We start from the raw sequence: 20,711 nt of genomic DNA, 5'->3' as shown, positions 1-20,711 counted from the left end.
TCTCTACTATAAATAGAAAGAAGTTAATTGGCCAACTAATATATATAGAAAAAATTAGCTGGGCATGGTGGCGCATGCCTGTAGTCCCAGCTACTCGGGAGGCTGAAGCAGAAGGATTGCTTGAGCCCATGAGTTTGAGGTTGCTGTGAGCTAGGCTGACGCCATGGCACTCACTCTAGCCTGGGCAACAAAGCAAGACTCTGTCTCAAAAAATAAATAAATAAATAAAAAGTATACTATAACATTCTAATGTCATCTTTAGGTGAACATACATATGCATTGGGTAGGGGGAAAGTGCTGGGTGATACGAGTGTGTGGGTATCTTCAGCTTTAGAAAATAGGCCAAAGAATTTTCTAAAGTGGTTATCGATATACACACCCACCAGTAATTATGAGAGTTCCAATTGCTCCACATTCTTATTAATAATTAGTATTTTCTGACTTTCATTTTAGCCATTCTAGAAAGTGCAGAGGGATATAATTCCCCTTTTTTATTGAGATGAAATTTACATGACATGAAATACATCACTATTCAATTTAAAAGTGTACAATTCGGTGGTTTTTAGTTAATTTGCAATGGTTGTGCTACTATCTAATTCCAGAACATTTTCCTCACCCGAAAGAGAAATTCTGTACCCATTAAGCAGTCATTCTCTATTCCCTCCAACACTTATTTATTTATTTATTTGTTGAGACAGGGGTCTCCCCCAACTTGGAGTGCAGTGCCTATTCACAGGTACAATTATAGCACCCCATGTCCTGGAACTCCTGGGCTCAAGAGATCTTCCTACCTTAGCTTCCCGAGTAGCTGGAACTACAGGCTAATCCTTGTTTTGTTCTTTTTTTATTAATAACATTGAAATAGCTCATCAAACCTAATAACACAGGAATTAAGATAGTAGAGGTATTGTCATTGCTATCAGGAGTCAATAGGATGACAACTACCATTTCCCAGCTTATACATATTTCAAAACATCATGTTGCCTATGATAAATCTATAAAATTTGTATTTGTCATTTTTAAAAAAGGAAAAACAACCTGTAGACCACTGATATTTAACATGGCTCTAGAAAGTCTAGTAAATATCTCAAGAAAACAGAAATATATAAATATCAAAAATTAGGAGGATTCTTGTTAAATAAAGTAAATATAATCATTTCATAGACAATTCCTAGCACTCTAGGAGGCTAAGGCGGGAGGATTGCTTGAGGTCAGGGGTTTAAGACAAACCTCAGCAAGAGCGAGACCCTGTCTTTACTAAAATTAGAAGAAATTAGCTGGGAAACTAAAATAGAAAAAATTAGCCCCGCATGGTGGTACACACCTGTAGTCCCAGCTACTTGTAAGGCTGGGGCAGGAGGATTACTGGAGCCCAGGAGTTTGAAGTTGCTGTGAGCTAGGCTGATGCCATGGCACTCTAGCCCAGGCAACAAAACAAGACTTTGTCTCAAAAAAAAAAAAAGAGGTTGAGTTGGCAGGATCAACTTGAGTTCAAGAGTTTGAGACCAGCTTGGACAACATAGCCAGACCTCCATCTCTATATTTTAAAGACATATTTACATATATATAAAATGTGAGCATTACCCAATTGTATAATTAAATATTTAAAAATCTGAGTGAAAATATAGCTTGTTTCTTAATCAGGGTATAGGTTAAGTAGGTATGTCCAGTTTGCCAAAATTAATCAAAATATACAATTGTCATGTGTATATTATTCTGTATAAGTATTACATTTCAATAAGAGCTGGGTTTTTTGCTTTGGAGACAGGGTCTCACTCTGTTGCCTGGGCTAGAGTGCAGTGGCATCAACCTAGCTCACAGCAACGTCAAACTCCCAAGTTCAAGCGATCTTCCTGCCTCATTCTCACAAAGTGCTAGGATTAAGGGCACGAGCCAAGATGCCCAGTCTCAATCAGAACTTTTTAAAAATAAAAATAAAATGGCCAAACTTTTCTTTGAAAGAAATAACATGAGTATAAGATTTTAAATATTATAAAGAATTAATAATTTTAAACTCACTGGAAAGGTAAACAAATTAACAGGCTAATCCCAAGTGTATGTAATAATTTAGTATTAAAAGGCTGGTATTTTTAAGCAGTGGAGAAATTATTAGCTTTTTAATGGCACAAGAGGAAAGTTTGAGCCCAACATCAAAACATGGAGCAGAAATTGAAAATAATAATTTAAATATAAAAAATAAATATTCTGGACAAGACATAATTTTTTAAAAATGAAAGACAATTTTGGACAAAGCTTTCATTCGTTCCATCTTTTTTTTTGAGACAGAGTCTCACTTTGTTGCCCAGGCTAGAGTGAGTGCCATGGCGTCAGCCTAGCTCACAGCAACCTCAGACTCCTGGGCTCAAGCAATCCTTCTGCCTCAGCCTCCCTAGTAGCTGGGACTACAGGCATGCATATATATTATTTAGCCAATTAATTTCTATTTACAGTAAAGAAGGGGTCTCGCTCTTGCTCAGGCTGGTTTCGAACTCCTGACCTGGAGGCAATCCGCCTGCCTCAGCCTCCCAGAGTGCTAGGATTACAGGCATGAGCCACTGCGCCTGGCCCATCTTTTTTTTTTTTTTTTTAAGAGACAGGGGTCTCACTATGTTGCCCGTGTAGTGGCTAGTCACAGGTTCTATAACAGCTCACAGGAACCTCAAACTCCTGGGCACAAGGGATCCTGCCTTAGCCTTCTTAGTAGCTGGGACTACAGGCCCACTCCATACCACCCCACCATAACAAAGGTGAAAAGAAAAGACATTTAAGACTAAACACGTGGCCGGGCGCGGTGGCTCAAGCCTGTAATCCTAGCACTCTGGGAGGCCGAGGTGGGCGGATTGCTCGAGGTCAGGAGTTCGAAACCAGCCTGAGCAAGAGCAAGACCCCGTCTCTACTATAAATAGAAAGAAATTAACTGGCCAACTAATATATATATATATAATTAGCCGGGCGTGGTGGCGCATGCCTGTAGTCCCAGCTACTTGGGAGGCTGAGGCAGCAGGATTGCTTGAGCCCAGGAGTTTGAGGTTGCTGTGAGCTAGGCTGATGCCACGGCACTCACTCTAGCCTGTGCAACAAAGCGAGACTCTGTCTCAAAAAAAAAAAAGATTAAACACGTGATTAGTTTAACAAAATATACATTGTTTATACAGGATTCAACAGTAACCTCTTTTTGTAAAGGACCAGATAGTAAATATGACACAACTACTGCTTTGTATCCAGTAAGCAGCCAAAGATAATGTGCAAACTAACGGGTATATTTCACTAAGACTCTATATATAAACACTGAAATGTGTATTTCATATAAAATTTACATGTTATACACACACACACAAAAGATATAAGAATAAGAACACTAAAAGATGGAGAAAATCTTCCAAAGCAATAGTAAAAACTGAGAAGCCATAAAGGAAAAGATAGACTTCTTTGACCACACATAAAATTAAAAATTTTAAAGGCAAAATAAACCATAATACGGTGCTTTTCAAATTGCTGATCAGAATACATGAGTCCCAGTATTAATTTAGTTTTGTGATAGTATTTTTTAAAAACATGGAATGGTATTAAAATAATGAGTACACTACATTTAAAGTATAACAATGTACCTCTTTTGTATGTATGTGTGACTATGTACTAAATCATCATAAAAAATGTATTTATTTCTTAATATGTATATCTGTCAAAATATATAGGAGGAATATTACCATAAATAGATGAATGGTCATAAGTCAAATGATAGACTGGGTAAATATTTGTAAAATACATAAAGTATTATTATTATTATTATTATTTTTGAGACAGAGTCTTGCTTTGTTGCCCAGGCTAGAGTGAGTGCGGTGGTGTCAGCCTAGCTCACAGCAACCTCAAACTCCTGGGTTCAAGCAATGCTACTGCATCAGCCTCCCAAGTGGCTGGGACTACAGGCATGTGCCACCATGCCCGGCTAATCTTTTTTTCTTATATATTTTTAGATGTCCAGCTAATTTGTATCTATTGTTTTAGTAGAAAAGGGGGTCTCGTTCTTGCTCAGGCTGGTCTTGAACTCTTGACCTTGAGCAATGCACCCGCCTTGGCCTCCCAGAGTGCTAGGATTACAGGCCTGAGCCACCACTCAGTCTGGCCTTGAGGTCCTTTTAAGGTTATTTTTTTTCTTTTTGAGACAGTCTCTCTGTGTTGTCCTGGCTACAGTGCAGTGGCATGAAGCTCACTGCAACCTCAAACTCCTGGGCTCAAACAATCCTTCTGCCTTAGCCTCCCAAGTAGCTGGGACTACAGATACACGCCACCTGCCTCGCCCAGCTAATTTTTTGTATTTTTAGTGGAGATGGAGTCTCGGTTATGCTCAGGTCTCAAACTCCTGACCTCAAGGGATCTTCCCACCTGGACCTCCCAGAATGCTAGGACTACAGGCACGAGCCACGGCTCCCCACCCCTTTTAAGATTCATGTAAGAGACGGGGAGGTGGCTCATGCCTGTAATCCTAGCCACTCTGGGAGGCTAAGGTGGGAGGACCACCTGAGCTCAGGAGATCAGCCTGAACAAGAATGAGACCCCGTCTCTATTAAAAATAGAAAGAAATTAGCCAGGCATGGTGGTGCACACCTGCCCATCTACTCAGGAGACAGAGGCAGGAGGATCACTTGAGTGCAGAAGTTTGAGGTTGTCATGAGCTATGCCTACGCCAAGGCACTCTAGCCCCAGCAAGACTGAGACTATGTCTCAAAAAAAGAAAGAAAGAAAAGATTTATGTACCAAAAGAATAGTTTTATAAGGTATGCTCATCAATTAGTAAGCTTGATTAAAAATACCTAAGCTGGCCGGGCGCTGTGGCTCACGCCTGTAATCCTAGCTCTTGGGAGGCCGAGGCGGGCGGATTGCTCAAGGTCAGGAGTTCAAAACCAGCCTGAGCGAGACCCCATCTCTACTATAAATAGAAAGAAATTAATTGGCCAACTGATATATATATATAAAAAATTAGCCGGGCATGGTGGCACATGCCTGTAGTCCCAGCTACCTGGGAGGCTGAGGCAGAAGGATCACTCGAGCCCAGGAGTTTGAGGTTGCTGTGAGCTAGGCTGACGCCACGGCACTCACTCTAGCCCGGGCAACAAAGCCAGACTCTGTCTCAAAAAAAAAAAAAAAAAAAAATACCTAAGCTTTGTTAGTCAATTATATTTCATGGATTTTAAAAAACACTCTGGGAGGCCGAAGCGGGTGGATCACTCGAGGTCAGGAGTTTGAGGTTGCTGTAAGCTGGACTGAAGCCATGGGCAACAGAGTGAGACTCAGTCTCAGAAAACAACAACATCCTAGGACTATAAGTTGCTCTGGGCTCCTCCTGACCACTCTGAACCAACAAGAATGTTGAACTTCTTAGATCAAGTCTGGGTCCAATACTTCCCAAGCCCCCTCCATTTTCTCGTTTTTCCAGATTCCCATTGTCTTGATAATCTCGTACCCACTCTTGAAGGATCTCAGTGGCATTGAGCAGTGTGATATTTCTTTCTGAAATGCCTGTGTCATTTGAACAGAATCTGATCACACCCTCTCCCCCCCATACACGTAGCATTTCCTGTATCAAGACACAGCTACTCAAATCACAGAAAAATAAAGTCTTTCAAAGTATGTTCATAGAAATAGTCCAGTAAGACTATGACCTTAACTACAGGTAGATCAGTGTTCCTCAACTTTTTTTCATTTTCACCAATACCCCACCTCCAAACAAGCCTTTTTAGGCACTTTTTCCTAATAGCCTTCCCTATGACATTTTAATACCACAGATGCACTATTTATTTCCTCTGTACATTGTAATATTTAAGATTCTCCGACTCACCAAGAATCAATTCTTATTTCCCTTGAGAAAGCATGAAGTAAATAAACCACATTGTTGAGGGAAAAAACAATTTTTCATAAACTATTATGTAGAACACACAAGGGGCAGCCCACAAAGTATTTATGTCTAATCAGAAGTGACATCCTCAGGACCTATATTCTCACCCTGAAAATGGAATGTTTGGGGAAGAAAATTCATAGAGAACCACGAGTGCCTCTATTAATGTTGACTTGGGGGGGGAGTTGTTTGTTTGTTTATAGAGACAGAGTCTTGCTCTGTAGCCCCAGCTAGAGTGCAGTGGCTTCATGATAGCTCCTCACAACTTCAAACTACAGGCCTCAAGCAACCATCCCGCCTCAGGCTCCGGAGTAGCCGGGGCTACAGGCACATGCTACAAAGCCTGGTTAATTTTTCTATGTTTTGTAGAGACAGGGTCTTGCTCTTGGTCAGGCTGGTTTTGAATTCCAGACCTCAAGGAATACTCCTGCCTGGGCCTCCCAGAGTGCTAGACTAACAGTGAGTCACCACACTGATCTCATGCTGACTTTAAGGTACTATATTTCACTTCTTCCCACTGACCCTAAATAAGAAGCATGGAGTTCATGCCCTGTTCTACAACAGACTGCCCTACAATGCTCGCCACCACTGCTTGCTAATAAAACCAAATTTAAACTGCAAAAAAAGACAAACAGGCCGGGCGCAGTGGCTCACTCCTGTAATCCTAGCACTCTGGGAGGCTGAGGCAGGTGGATTGCTGGAGGTCAGGAGTTCGAAACCAGCTGAGCAAGAGCGAGACCCCGTCTCTACTAGAAATAGAAAGAAATTAATTGGCCAACTAATATATAGAGAAAAAATTAGCCGGGCATGGTGGCACATGCCTGTAGTCCCAGCTACTTGGGAGGCTAAGGCAGAAGGAGCGCTTGAGCCCAGGAGTTTGAGGTTGCTGTGAGCTAGGCTGAAGCCACGGCACTCACTCTAGCCTGGGCAACAAAGTGAGACTCTGTCTCAAAAAAAAAAAAAAAAAAAGATGAACATTTCTCCGTAGTGTGCGATGAAAAAAAAAGACGACCCAACTACCCACCAACGATTCACCCAAGAAACATTATAAAATGAACATTTAAGGCAAAAACAACAAAAATCCCTTTTAGGGCGGGACAGGGTGGCTCACCCCTATAATCCTTGCACTCTGGGAGGCCAAGGCGGGCGGATTGCACAAGGTCAGGAGTTCGAAACCAGCCTAAGCAAGAGCGAGACCCTGTCTCGCCTAAAAGAAATAGAAAGAAATTAGCTGAACAACTAAAAATATATAGGAAAAATTAGTCGGGCATGGTGGCGCATGCCTGTAGTCCCAGCTACTTGGGAGGCTTGAGGCAGGAGGATTGCTTGAGCCCAGGAGTTTGAGGTTGCTGTGAGCTAAGGCTGACGCCATGGCACTCACTCTAGCCTAGGCAACAAAGGGAGACTCTGTCTCAAAAAAAAAAGAAAAATCTCGCCGAGCGCGGTGGCTCACGCCTGTAATCCTAGCTCTTGGGAGGCTGAGGCGGGCGGATTGCTCAAGGTCAGGAGTTCAAAACCAGCCTGAGCAAGAGCGAGACCCCGTCTCTACTATAAATACAAAGAAATTAATTGGCCAACTGATATATATACAAAAAATTAGCCGGGCATGGTGGTGCATGCCTGTAGTCCCAGCTACTTGGGAGGCTGAGGCAGAAGGATTGCTCGAGCCCAGGAGTTTGAGGTTGCTGTGAGCTAGGCTGACGCCATGGCACTCACTCTAGCCTGGGCAACAAAGCAAGACTCTGTCTCAAAAATAAAATAAAATAAAATAAAAAATAAAAGAAAAATCTCTTTCAAAGGAGATCTGAAAAATACCTGCCTTATCCTACCAGAGCAGTGAAATCGGCTAGTCCAAATTTCCAGCCAACAAATTTTCTTTTCCCTCTTGTAAGGATGAAAATAGGTCAGCTACTAAATGGGTTTTGTAGTCCTAACATTCTTTGAGTTTTCCTTCAGCTCTGTTTCCCTACTCTGCCCACAACCATTAGTTGAGAGAGTCAAAGACCACAGAAAGATGGGGCCAAAGAAAGTGCGGGCCCTAAACAGTGGATCTGAGGGACCAGATGATCCTCAACCCACTCATCCTACCTTGATGCTGTTTGACCTCCTGGCTCTTCTACACCTGGGCCGGACAGGAGCCATGACACACACAAAAGTCTTCACTAGAGGCCGGTAGGCTTCTTTTTTAATCCAATTTTTTCATTCCTACCCCCAGAAAAACTCCACCCTCCTCTGGCCACAGGGTATTAGAATCCAAAGCAAAGGCTTTTAAATCAGGGGTGGGGTGAAGGGAGGAGGGGAACTTGAACTCGTTGTTGATAAAGGGAAGGATCAAAAACCTCCACTTAGGCCCAGTGTGGTGGCTCCGCCTCCTTAATCCCAGCACTCTGGGAGTCTGAGGTGGGAGGATCATTTGAGATCAGGAGTTTGAGACCAACCTGAATAAAAGCAAGACCCGATCTCTACTAAAAGTAGAAAAACCTGCAGATTTGTTTGTTCCTTGCCTAACAGAAAAATAAATAAATAAATAAAAAGAAATAAAATTGATAATTTCATAATATTTTTAAGTAAAAAATAATAATAAAAAAATAAAAGTAGAAAAAATTAGCCGAGTGTGGTGGTATGTCTTAAAAAAAAAAAAAAACACCAAACTTCTATTTAATAAAAACAACATGTACACTGAAGATTGGTTCCAAATGTATAGATAATCACTACTGACCTAAGAGCGAAACCTCTCTAGTCACAGGTGTTCCTGGCCATAGTCCTCTTCCTTTGGGCCTAGGAGTTTTCCCAGTCAAAAAGAAGAAAAAGCACTCTAAGCCCTCAAATCAGTCTCAAGCTATCATCTTACCAACTTCCCTCCTCATTCAAATATCTTAAACTTCTTCCTCCAATGTTATAATTGAGTTCTCAATTGCCAATTTCACTCATTCCTTAAATACCATAGATTTAACTTGCTTGACTCCTTAAGTGTCTTGTTTGTAGACCCCCAAGAAGAATTTACACTGAAAACTCTCTGAAACCTAGGTCTCCCCTGGAGCTTTGCTCTCACACCTCTGGGTGACTTGACTGTAGCCATGTCCCCCCTGAGCTTACTCCTAGAGGGTTCTAAAACCAAATCTACTGCCTTTTTATTCTTCACACTTTTCATGAACAATGCCACACATGCTTAGGTTTAATAACCAACTCTGGTGTTCTGTGTATTTGTTATACTCCTTCAGTATCTTAACTATTTCATATATTTTTAAGTACATAGATTAGGCTGGAATCAAACAAATTTTGGCTATTCTCTCAGCTCCATCACTTACCAAACACTGTGAAAGGATGTTAACTTTGAGTTGTAGTGGTACAGCATAGCTAATCAAGATAGCATCACCTAATGTCCAAAATCAATATATACTGCATACTCTGGGGTCACACAAAGTTACTAAGGAAAGTGTGTGCATTTAAAACTCAATTTAGAATCTAATCCTTGAGGATGTGGTCAAAGGTCACTGTCCATTTTCCCATCAAATGTTCCTTAAACTATAATCTTCCTTATTTCTGGATAATTCTGATAAATTTTATCTTATTACCTCAATTTTTTTCTTTCTTTCTTTTTTCTTTTTTTTTAGACAGAGTCTCACTCTGTTGCCAGGGCTAGAGTGCCATGGCTTCAGCCTAGCTCACAGCAACCTCAGATTCCTTGGTTCAAGCAATCCTCTGGCCTCAGCCTCTAGAGTAGCTGGGGCTACAGGCATGGGCCACCACACCCAGCTAATTTTTCTATTTTAATAGAGGTGAGGTCTCAGTCTTGCTCAGGCTGGTCTTGAACTCCTGACTTCAAGTGATCTTCTAACCTCAGCCTCTCAGAATGCTAAGATTACAGGAGTGGGCTCAGCCTTTCCCTGAATTTTTTAAGTTCCACATAATTGGGAGACTAAGATCCAGTAAAAACTTATTGGTATTAAATAATAGCCCCCAAACAAATTTAAAAACCATACAAGCCCAGATTGGCACGGTAGCTCACGCCTATAATCCTAGCACTCAGGGAGGCTGAGGCAGAAGGATTGCTTAAGCTCAAGAGTTCGAGACCAGCCTGAGCAAGAGCAAGATCCCATCTCTACTATAAATAGAAAGAAATTAATTGGCCAACTAAAAAATATATATAGAAAAAATTAGCCGGCCATGGTGGTACATGCCTGTAGTCCCATCTGCTCGGGAGGCTGAGGCAGGATTCTTGAGCCCAGGAGTTTGAAGTTGCTGTGAGCTAGGCTAATGCCACAGCACTCTAGCAGAGGCAACAGACTGAGACTTTGTCTCAAAAAAAAAAAAAAAAAATACAAGCCCAGAGTTGGAGGCTGTAATGAGCAGTGATCATGCCACTTATACTCCAGCCTAGGCCACAGAGTGAGACCCTGCCTTAAAAAAATAAAAAAGCCTCTCTGGTGGTCTAGTGGTTAGGATTCAGCGCTCTCACCATCGTGGCCCAGGTTCTATAATTTTTTTTTAAATAAAAAAATAAAAATTAAAAAACTTATCTTTGCCAACTGCTAGAAAGAAAGTAAAGCTAAAAAAATTAAAGAAAAAAATGAAAAAGAAAGAAAAAAAATTTTTAATAAAAAAAAATCATACAATTTTACATTACCTGATTCAATCAGAGAAGATTCAATCAAACAAGATGCAATCACACTGGTTTTTTTTTTTTTTCTTGAGACAGAGACTCACTCTGTTGTCCAGGCTAGAGTGCCGTGGTGTCACCCTAGCTGACAGCAACCTCAAACTCCTGGGTTCAAGCAATCCTTCTGCCTCAACCTCCTGAGTAGCTGGGACTACAGGAATGTGCCACCATGCCTGGCTAATTTTTTCTATATATTTTTAGTTGGCCAATTAATTTCTTTCTATTTATAGTAGAGACGGGGTCTCGCTCTTGCTCGGGCTGGTTTCAAACTCCTGACCTTGAGCGATCCGCCCTCCTCAGCCTCCCAGAGTGCTAGGATTACAGGCGTGAGCCACCTCCCCCTGGCCACCATCACACTAGTTTTACAAATACAGCTTATCATCACTCATACTGTAAAGGCTCAAGATAGAAGGCAGGTTCCAAATTCCTTTTTTTTTTTTTTCAAATAGCACTTAAATTTTCCTCAAGATTTCAAGAGATTTGACCTATGACAACTGCTGTTTTCCATTGGGGTTGAGCCTCTATTAAGTCATCCTGCCTGGAATTCTCCCTCATGATCAAAGATAATATTCAGGGATCTTGCCTAACTCCATGAAGAAGGCCATCAGATAACTAGTTAATTTAAGATCATACAGGCCCCAGGAAAGGTTCGGGCTTTTAGATTTTTCTATATTGTCCAGTGGTCTTGGGTTTCTAGTCAGTTCCACCAGTGTTTTCCCTTAAAGAAAAAAATGTCTATTTCTGTGTCAGCTTTCTAAGAACAAATGCTCCAAGAATAGCGAGTATTTTTTTTTACCATCAGCACTCAGCTGGTGATGATATGCACAGAGATGTTTACACATTCCTAAGAGAAAAATCAGTGAGCTTTCCGGAGCCAAAGTTTGGAGATCTGTAAATCTTCCCCTCCAGGCTCCTTCCCCACAGGCTATAACAAGCTGGAGTCTTTTTTATCTTAAGAAAACAAAACCTGCCAGAGTATCAGCTCCCACCCAATCTTACTGCACCATTTTACAACTAAAGTCCTTTCTAAATAATTGTCTGCAATCACTGTCTGTCTAACATGTACTCTTTAGCCCACTATAATTAGGTTTTTATAGCCATCACTACACTGAAACTATTCAAGATTTATCATTGTAGTCCCAAATGCTAAATTCAATGAATTTCCAGAATATCTTTTTTTTTGAGACAGAGTCTCACTCTGTTGCCTGGGCTAGAGTGTCATGGCGTCAGCCCAGCTCATAGCAACCTCAAACTCCTGGGCTCAAGCCATCCTGCCTCAGCCTCCCAAGTAGCTGGGACTACAGACATGTGTCACCATACCCGGCTAATTTTTTTTTTTTTTTTTTTTTTTTTTGAGACAGAGTCTCGCTTTGTTACCCAGGCTAGAGTGAGTGCCGTGGCGTCAGCCTAGCTCACAGCAACCTCAAACTCCTGGGCTCGAGCGATCCTTCTGTCTCAGCCTCCCGAGTAGCTGGGACTACAGGCATGTGCCACCATGCCCGGCTAATTTTTTTTTATATATATATCAGTTGGCCAATTAGTTTCTTTCTATTTATAGTAGAGACGGGGTCTCGCTCTTGCTCAGGCTGGTTTTGAACTCCTGACCTTGAGCAATCCGCCCGCCTCGGCCTCCCAGAGAGCTAGGATTACAGGCGTGAGCCACCGCGCCCGGCCTAATTTTTTTTTTTTATATGTATATTTTTTTAGTTTTCCAGCTAATTTCTTTCTATTCTTTGAGTAGACATGGTGTCTCACTCTTGCTTAGGCTGGTCTTGAACTCCTGAGCTCAAGCGATCCTTCCGCCTTGGCCTCCCAGAGTGCTAGAATTACAGGCGTGAGCCACCGCACCCGGCCATAATACTTCAGTTTTAAAATTAAATAGATTCAAATGAAATCACAAAGTCAGTGTCTTAGTTGTGCTACCCAAATTTCAAGTATTAGACAATGCAGTTGTAAGGGGTTCATTCTAAATTGTAAATTTCATTCCTTCAGGCTGCATTCTGCACCTGGCTGAACAACTACATCACCTAAGGGGATTTTCAAACACTACAGATTCTAAATTAGCCCTTGCATGATTCAAATGGGTCTGGACATAAAAACACCATAAAGGTTCAAAGAGAACCTTGGTAAAGGAATTTGGGAACCACTAGTTTCAGAGCAAAATCCACATTTTTCAGCCTAGCAAATAAGCCCTCTAGTTCCCTGACTCTGGCCAATTTTTACACAGTGTCTCTTGCCACCATTCTATCCGGACCCCAGCCTTGCCAAATTCTATTTTAAGCAGCCTTGCTTGAGGTCACAGCAACCTCAACCTAGAATGCCCTTTTGTCATTCAACACCTCCCCCCAGCCTGTCCAGTCAGACCCAAAATCACCTATTCATCTATCAACTACTGGACAAAAGGTGAAGGTAGAAACAGGCTTTTTTTTTTTTTTGCCTCCTGAGATGCAGTCTCACTTTGTTGCCTGGGCTAGAGTACAGTGGTGTCATCATAGTTCACTGCATCCTGGACTCAAGGTGATCCTCTCCACTCAGCCTATCAAATAGCTGCAACTACAGCCTTGAGCCACCACACCAGACTAGTTTTTTCTTAATTTTTTTTTTTTTAGGTGCGTCCTCCAGATTCTTAAATTTTTTGTAGAGATGGGGTCTCACTGTTCCCAAGCTAGTCTCCATCTCCTGCCCTCAAGGGATCATCCTATCTTGGGATCCCAAAGCATTCTGATTCCAGGAGCGAGCCACCAGTGCCTAAAACCATGATTTCTTAACCAACCTCAGCCAGATAAACCAGCAATTCCTTGGTTTACTATCTATGCACAGCTCTTTATCAAACTGATTGATTGTACTTCTTATTTGTTTGCAGTGCTATCTCCCAATCCTGGACTTATCTTGGTGGATGTCTCCTAGGCTCAAAAGTGTTTCATTTGGAAAACAACTGGGGAAATCTAAGAATGGACTCAATATTTGATACTAGAAGGGAATTGTAATCTGCATGACCACGTAAATCTCTTACTATTAAGAGATTTAACCTTAAGGATGATAACTTCTACCTTCCAATAATTCATACACACACAAAGATAATGGTTGAATTGAGATAATGGATATATACCAGGTTCGATCCCTTCTTTTGGTACATGTTTCAATCATGACAAGTCAGCAAGAAAAAAATGGGATGGGCCAGGCATGGTAGCTCACGCCTGTAATCCTAGCACTCTGGGAGGCCAAGGCGGCAGATTGCTCAAGGTCAGGAGTTTGAGACCAGCCTGAGCAAGAGCAAGACCCCGTCTCTACTTCCAGCCTCCAGCACTGTGAGAAATAAATTTCTTTCTACTAATAGAAAGAAATTAGTTGGCCAACTAAAAATATATAGAAAAAATTAGCTGGGCATGGTGGCACATGCCTGGAGTCCCAGCCACTCAGGAGGCTGAAGCAGAAGGATTTCTTGAACCCAGGAGTTTGAGGTTGCTGTGAGCTAGGCTGACGCCACAACACCTCTATGTAGCCTGGGCAACAGAGCCTCTGTCTCAAAAAAAGGAAAAAAAGAAAAAGAAAAAAACGGATAGACACTTACAAGTAGATCTATGAAGCTAAGAGATGCTACACACAAGTACAAATTGTCTTTGTACTTCAGTGGGCAAATTGGTACATTCAAACCATGGGTTTAGTTATAGTCTTGGTTTTTTTCCCTCCTTTTATTTCCACAAATAAATATAAAGATGAGAAATTTTTCCTAATTTTCCTATTTTTATTATGAGTAATAATTTAAGATATTTAGACATCTTATTAATATGAAAAAGAATTAAAAATGTATACAAAGTGGCCAGGCATGTTGGCTTACTCCTGTAATCCCACCAGTTTGGGAGGCCAAGGTGGGAAGATTGCTTGAGGCCAGCACCCGTAGTCCCAGCTACTCAGGAGGCTAAGGTGGGAGGATCACTTGAGCACAGGAATTCAGGGTTAAAGTAAGGTATGATAAGGCCACACTCCAGTCTATGTGATAGAGCATACCCTGTCTCTTGAAAAAAAAATGTATACAGGAATGTTTACTGAAGGTTTATTTAAGAAGCATAATAACAGTTATCATTTCAAAACTGTATAAGACTGGATGAATAAAGTACAGTATGATATATCTATATAATGGAATTCTAAGCTGGGCAAGGTAGACGTACCCATCAGTCATCCCACTTACTCACAAGGCTGACGTGGGAGGATAGCTTGGGACCAGCCTGGGCAACAGGAGACTGTGTCTCTAAAAGAATTTAAAAAGGGGCCAGGTGCGGTGGTTCCCACCACCTAGCACTCTGGGAGGCTGAGGCGGGTGGATTGCTCAAGGTCTAGAGTTTGAGACCAGCCTGAGCAAGAGAGAGACCCCATCTCTACTAAAAAAAAAAAAATAGAAAAAATTATCTGGACTACTAAAAATATACATATAGAAAAAAAATTTAGCTGAGCATGGTGGTGCATGCCTGTAGTCTCAGCTACTCAGGAGGCTGAGGCAGAAGGATTGCTGGAGCTTAGTAGTTTGAGGTTGCTGTGAGCTAGACTGATGCCATGGCACTCTAGCCCAGGCAACAGAGCTAGATTCTGTCTAAAAAAATAAAAACTAAAAAAAAAATTTTAGGCCAGGCGCAGTGGCTCACGCCTGTATTCCTAGCAATATGGGAGGCCAAGACGGGCGGATTGCTTGAGGTCAGGAGTTCGAAACCAGCCTGAGCAAGAGCAAGACCCCGTTTCTACTATAAATGGAAAGAAATTAATTGGCCAACTAATATATACAGAAAAAAAAATTAGCCAGGCATGGTGGTGCAAGCCATGGGAAGCCACTCGGGAAGCTGAGGCAGTAGGATTGCTTGAGCCCAGGAGTCATGAGATTGCTGTGAGCTAGGCTGACGCCACGGCACTCACTCTAGCCTGGGCAACAAAGCGAGACTCTGTCTCAAAAAAAAATAAAAAGAAAAAAGAAAAAAAGAAAAAATTTCAATGGCTGAATGCAGTGGTTCATTCCCATAATCCTAGCACTTTGGAAGGGTGAGGCGGAAGAATTGCTTGAGGGCAGTTCAAAACCAGCTGAGGCAACATATGAAGACACTGTCTCCACAAAAAAAAAAAAAAGAAAGAAATTTGCCTGGTGTGGTGGCTCACACCTATAGTCCCAGCTACTCCAGAGGCTGAGGTGAAAGGATCATTTGAGACCAGCATTTTGGGGTGAGCACAGTGGCTCACATCTGTAATCCTAGCACTCTGGGAGGCTGAGGCAGGAGGATTGCTTGAGCTCAGGAGTTCGAAACCAGCCTGAGCAAGAGTGAGTCCCCATCTCTACCAAAAAGAACAAAAAAAGAAGTGGGACAAAAAAAAAAAGAAAGGAAGGAAGAAAGAAACCCCAGCCTGGCTTTGCACTGGTTGGTACCTGTAGCCCCAGCTACCCAGGAGGCTGAGGTAGAAGGATTGCTTATAGCCCAGGATTGGAGGTTGCAGAGAAGACGCCACTGCACTCTATCCAGGGTGACAGAATGAGACTCTGTGTCAACAAAAACAAATAAGGCAACTGAGCCCAAGAGTTCAAAACTAAAGTGAGCTATGATTATAACAGTGCACTGTAGCCTGGCTGACATCTCTAATAGATCAATCAGTCAATAAACAAACTCCACCAGAATATTTGTGGCAATAATTCTTTCATCTATTTCACAATGGAAATAAGCACCACATATAAAATGAAAGCATTTCCAAAAAATATTACAATTATAAATCACTACAATCACACAGAAGACACTGCATTCCCTCCCCACCTTTTAAGTAATTATTTGACAGCTGTAAACAATATACTGAATTCCACAGTTCTCAAAATATTGGTGCTACACAATAAAAAAGAAGAACACCAAATTTTTAAATCATACAACTGAGGAACATTGTAAAGACCAACACAAATGAATATTAGGCTTTTAATGATGATAGAAATAACACCAGAAAATGATATGGCTTCCTAGTCTGTGAATACTGAAGGCTTTCTGTTACTGCTGAATTTTTCTCACCTCTTTTATGAATTACAAAGTTACAACCTTATGCGGAAAATACATCTAATCTGTATTACTCCAGAATGTTGCCAAGTAGCCTTTTGTGGTCTGTTTTTAAACCATTTTGATGCCTGCTAACAAATAAGATGACAGCAGTAGAACTAATGGGACTTTTGAGAACACCAGGCTCCTGCATGATGAAGCCTCAGCAGATGTTATACATTTGGACATTAATAATGAAGCAAGTCCTACAAGGCCTCTTGGTATTTTACTTGCAAAAGGGATTCAAACAAATCAGCTTGGAAAAGGGCAATCACAGTGACTAAAAACTGGATTAAATACAGCCAACAAAGGACCCTTGCCAGCAGTGAGCATATTCAGCTAACAGAGATTCAAATTAAATCTCAGACCTTCTAAACTTAACAATTACTTGAAAAAGAGCAGAAATCAAGGGATGGGCCAATAATAAATGGGACCAATACTCCAAGCTACATAAAGGGAAGAAAATTTCAGTGACATTGTAAAAGAACATAAAATGAGAAAATAAAATGTTTGTCATATTGCTTCATTAAAATATCTCAGACATGGAGGGCACAAGCAACATGCATAGAATTCAGCTGAAAGGCCTGGTCCAGTGAGCACAGGCCTGTAATCCTAGCACTCTAGGAGGCCAAGGCAGGAGGACTGCTCAAGGTCAGGAGTTCAAGACCAGCCTAAACAAGAACGAGACCCCCATCTCTACTAAAAATAGAAAGAAATTATCTGGACAACTAAAAATATATAGAAAAAATTAGCCAGGCATGGTGGCGTATGCCTGTAGTCCCAGCTACTTGGGAGACTGAGGCAGGAGGATCACTTGAGCCCAGGAGTTTGAGGTTGCTGTGAGCGAGGCTGATACCATAACACTCTGGCCTGGGCAACACAGTGAGACTCTGTCTCAAAAAAATTAAAAAAAAAAAAAAAAAAAAGGAAAGAAAAAAAATTAAGAAAAGAATTTTAAAAAACCACAAAGAATTCAGTTGAAAAATATGAAAATGTCTAGGGGTTATAATTCCAGGCTGAAATTCAGAGGAAGAAGTGCTGACAAAGGATTTGAGGCAGCAGCAGGCAACAAATCACACAGCACTGTACTTAGTATTAGAAAACACCACCGGTAAATGAAATAATCCTTCTTTATACATTTCAACAAAAGTCACCTTGAGCTACCCCTATGCATCATTATGTTCAGTCTTACAAGGGAGACCCCAACTATATGCATGTTGTGGAATACATCACGGATGGCATATTTAGATTATTCACATTGAACTTCTACACACTTTATGCTTTGCCGGGGGGTCCTGCTGGGCTCTACTAATTACATGACAGATACACCAGAGGCTACACATGCTCTGATGCAAAACCCTGACTACACAAGCTTAGTAGTTAAGTAAGCTATGAAGTGGCCATCTGTGTTTTTTGCTTAAGCTGCTCAGAGGATCTCAGAGTTAGGAGAGACCTTAAAGGGGACTGAGTCACCTATCGATGCTAGGCATGGACTCCCACTGCATTGCCTTTGCTAAATGATTCCTCAACCTTTGCTAAGTACCCAGAGTAACAGGAAACTAATTACCTCCAAACAGTATAGTGTGCTGTTTCTTCCACCCACCCACCCATCAGTCGTATTTTTATCTCCTAGCACCTGAGATGGCAAGTAAAAGACATTCACTCTTCCTTAATCCTTCAAATATCTACCAGTAATGATTTACAGTCCAGAGAATAAAATAGCCATGAGTCCATATTGATATAATAAATAATTGAATGAATAAATGAGAGAAAAGGGACAGCACTTTCTTCTAGTAGAATTTCCATTAATAAATGTAGAAGGAGGCTGGGCGAGGTGACTCACGCCTGTAATCCTAGCACTCTGGGAGGCCGAGGTGGACGGATTGCTAGAGGTCAGGAGTTTGAAACTGGCCTGAGCAAGAGCAAGACCCGGTCCCGTCTCTACTAGAAATAGAAAAAAATTAATTGGTCAACTAATATATATAGAAAAAATTGGCTGGGCATGGTGGTGCATGCCTGTAGTCCCAGCTACTTGGGAGGCTGAGGCAGGAGGATTGCTTGAGCCCAAGAGTTTGAGGTTGCTGTGAGCTAGGCTGACGCCACGGCACTCACTCTAGCCTAAGCAATAAAGCGAGACTCTGTCTCAAAAAAATAAAATAAATGCAGAAGGAAAGGTAAAAATAGAATATGACCATTTGGTAAAACACCACATTAATAATTATGGGAGGCAATAATTGTATATGGATCCTAAATATGAAAAATGGAGTATTTGCATATTTCCCCAGTATCTCCCCACAAGATATTTGTTGATTAAAAAGGGAAACAGTAATTTTACAGAGAAGAAACTTGGCAGGCAAGTAAGCCAAGAGATCAAAGTTAAGCGATATATGAGATCTTCTAATGTGATACACAGAGATGGGCAGATAACTTGTGTGAGTTATACCCAAAAATGCATATCCTAAATCTAATCATGAGGAAGTAATGGGGCAGGACTTGGTGGCTTATGCCTGTAATCCTAGCACTCTGGAAAGCTGAGGCAGGAGGATTGCTTGAGCTCAAGAGTTCGAGACCAGCCTGAGCAAGAGCGAGACCCTGTCTCTACTAAAAAATAGAAAAATTAACCAGGCATCGTGGCGTTCACCTCTAGTCCCAGCTACTCGGGAGGCTGAGGCAGGAGAATTACTTGAGTCCAGGAGTTTGAGGTTGCTATGGGCTTGGCTGACGCCATAGCACTGTAGCCCAGGCACCAGAGTAAGACACTATCTCAAGAAAAAAAAAAAAAAAAGGAAGTATCAAGCAAACTTAATCTGAGGGACATTCTACATAATAATTGACCGAGATTCTTCAAAAGTACCAATGTCATGAAACAGTAGTCCCCAACCTTTTTGGCACCAGGAACCAGTTTCATGGAAGACAATTTTTCCACGGATTGCTGGGGGGTGAGGAGGGCTGGTTTCGGGATAATTCAAGTGCATTCATTACATTTATTGTGCAGTTAAACCTCTCTGCTAATGATAATCTGTATTAACCGCCACTCCCCAGCACTAGCATCAGGGCTCAGCTCATGAGCCTCAGCTCCACCTCAGATCATCAGGCATTAGATTGTCATAAGGAGCATGCAACCTAGATCACTGGTATGTGCAGTTTACAGTAGGCTTCGGTTTACACTAGGGTTCCCACTCTCCCTTGCATGCCAGTCACCTCCTTCTATGCGGCCTGGTTCCTAGCAAGCCACTGCTCCTCGGCCCGGGGTCAGGACCCCATCATAAAAAGACAAAAGAAACACTGAGAACTGTTACAGTCTGGAGATTAAGGAGTAATGACAACTAAATGCAATGAGAGATCCTACACTCAATCCTGCACCCAGAAAAGAACATTAGTAGGAACTAGACAAATTTGAATTAGGTCTTTAGAATAGTTAATAGTACTGTATAATTGTTCACATGCTACATTTGATCATGGTACTAAGGTTATGAAAGATGTTAACATTTGGGGATGTTGAATAAAGTATATGAGACCTTTTTGTAATATTTTTGCAATGGTTTTATAAATTTCAAATGATATCCAAATAAAAAATAAACATAAACCTATCACAGCCTGAGCCCATAACCCTTTCCCTATGGCCCATTTTCTTCCACAAGGATTGACTTTATTTTTATTTTTTGATACAGAGTCTCACTGTGTTGCTCGGGCTAGAGTGCCATGGCATCAGCCTAGCTCACAGCAGCCTCCAACTCCTGGGCTCAAGCAATTCTACTGCCTCAGTCTCCCAAGTAGCTGGGACTACAGGCATGCGCCACCATGCCAGCTAATTTTTTCTATATATTTTTAGTTGGCCAATTAATTTCTTTCTATTTTTAGTAGAGACAGGGTCTTGTTTTTGCTCAGGCTGGTTTTGAACTCCAGACCTTGAGCAATCCTCCCCGCCTCAGCCTCCCAGACTTCTAAAATTACAGGTGTGAGCCACCCCGCCCGGCCAAGGATTGACTTTATTTGTTTGTTTATTTTTTTATTTTTTTTGAGACAGAGTCTCACTTTGTTGCCCAGGCTAGAGTGAGTGACATGGCATCAGCCTAGATAACAGCAACCTCAAACTCCTGGGCTC

At 41.6% G+C, this 20,711-nt stretch overlaps 1 protein-coding gene across 5 annotated transcripts in view; it reads right to left on the bottom strand.

Annotated features, from left to right (window-relative positions):
- Positions 1–20,711, bottom strand: part of TET1 (tet methylcytosine dioxygenase 1) — a 134,270-nt gene that overhangs the window by 53,162 nt on the left and 60,397 nt on the right. The window lies entirely within an intron of this gene.

The sequence above is a fragment of the Microcebus murinus genome, chromosome 14 (genome assembly GCF_040939455.1).
Source record: "Microcebus murinus isolate Inina chromosome 14, M.murinus_Inina_mat1.0, whole genome shotgun sequence".
Lineage (NCBI taxonomy): Eukaryota > Metazoa > Chordata > Mammalia > Primates > Cheirogaleidae > Microcebus > Microcebus murinus.
Note: the sequence above shows the minus strand (reverse complement) of the source record. Positions and strands in the feature narration are given on the sequence as shown.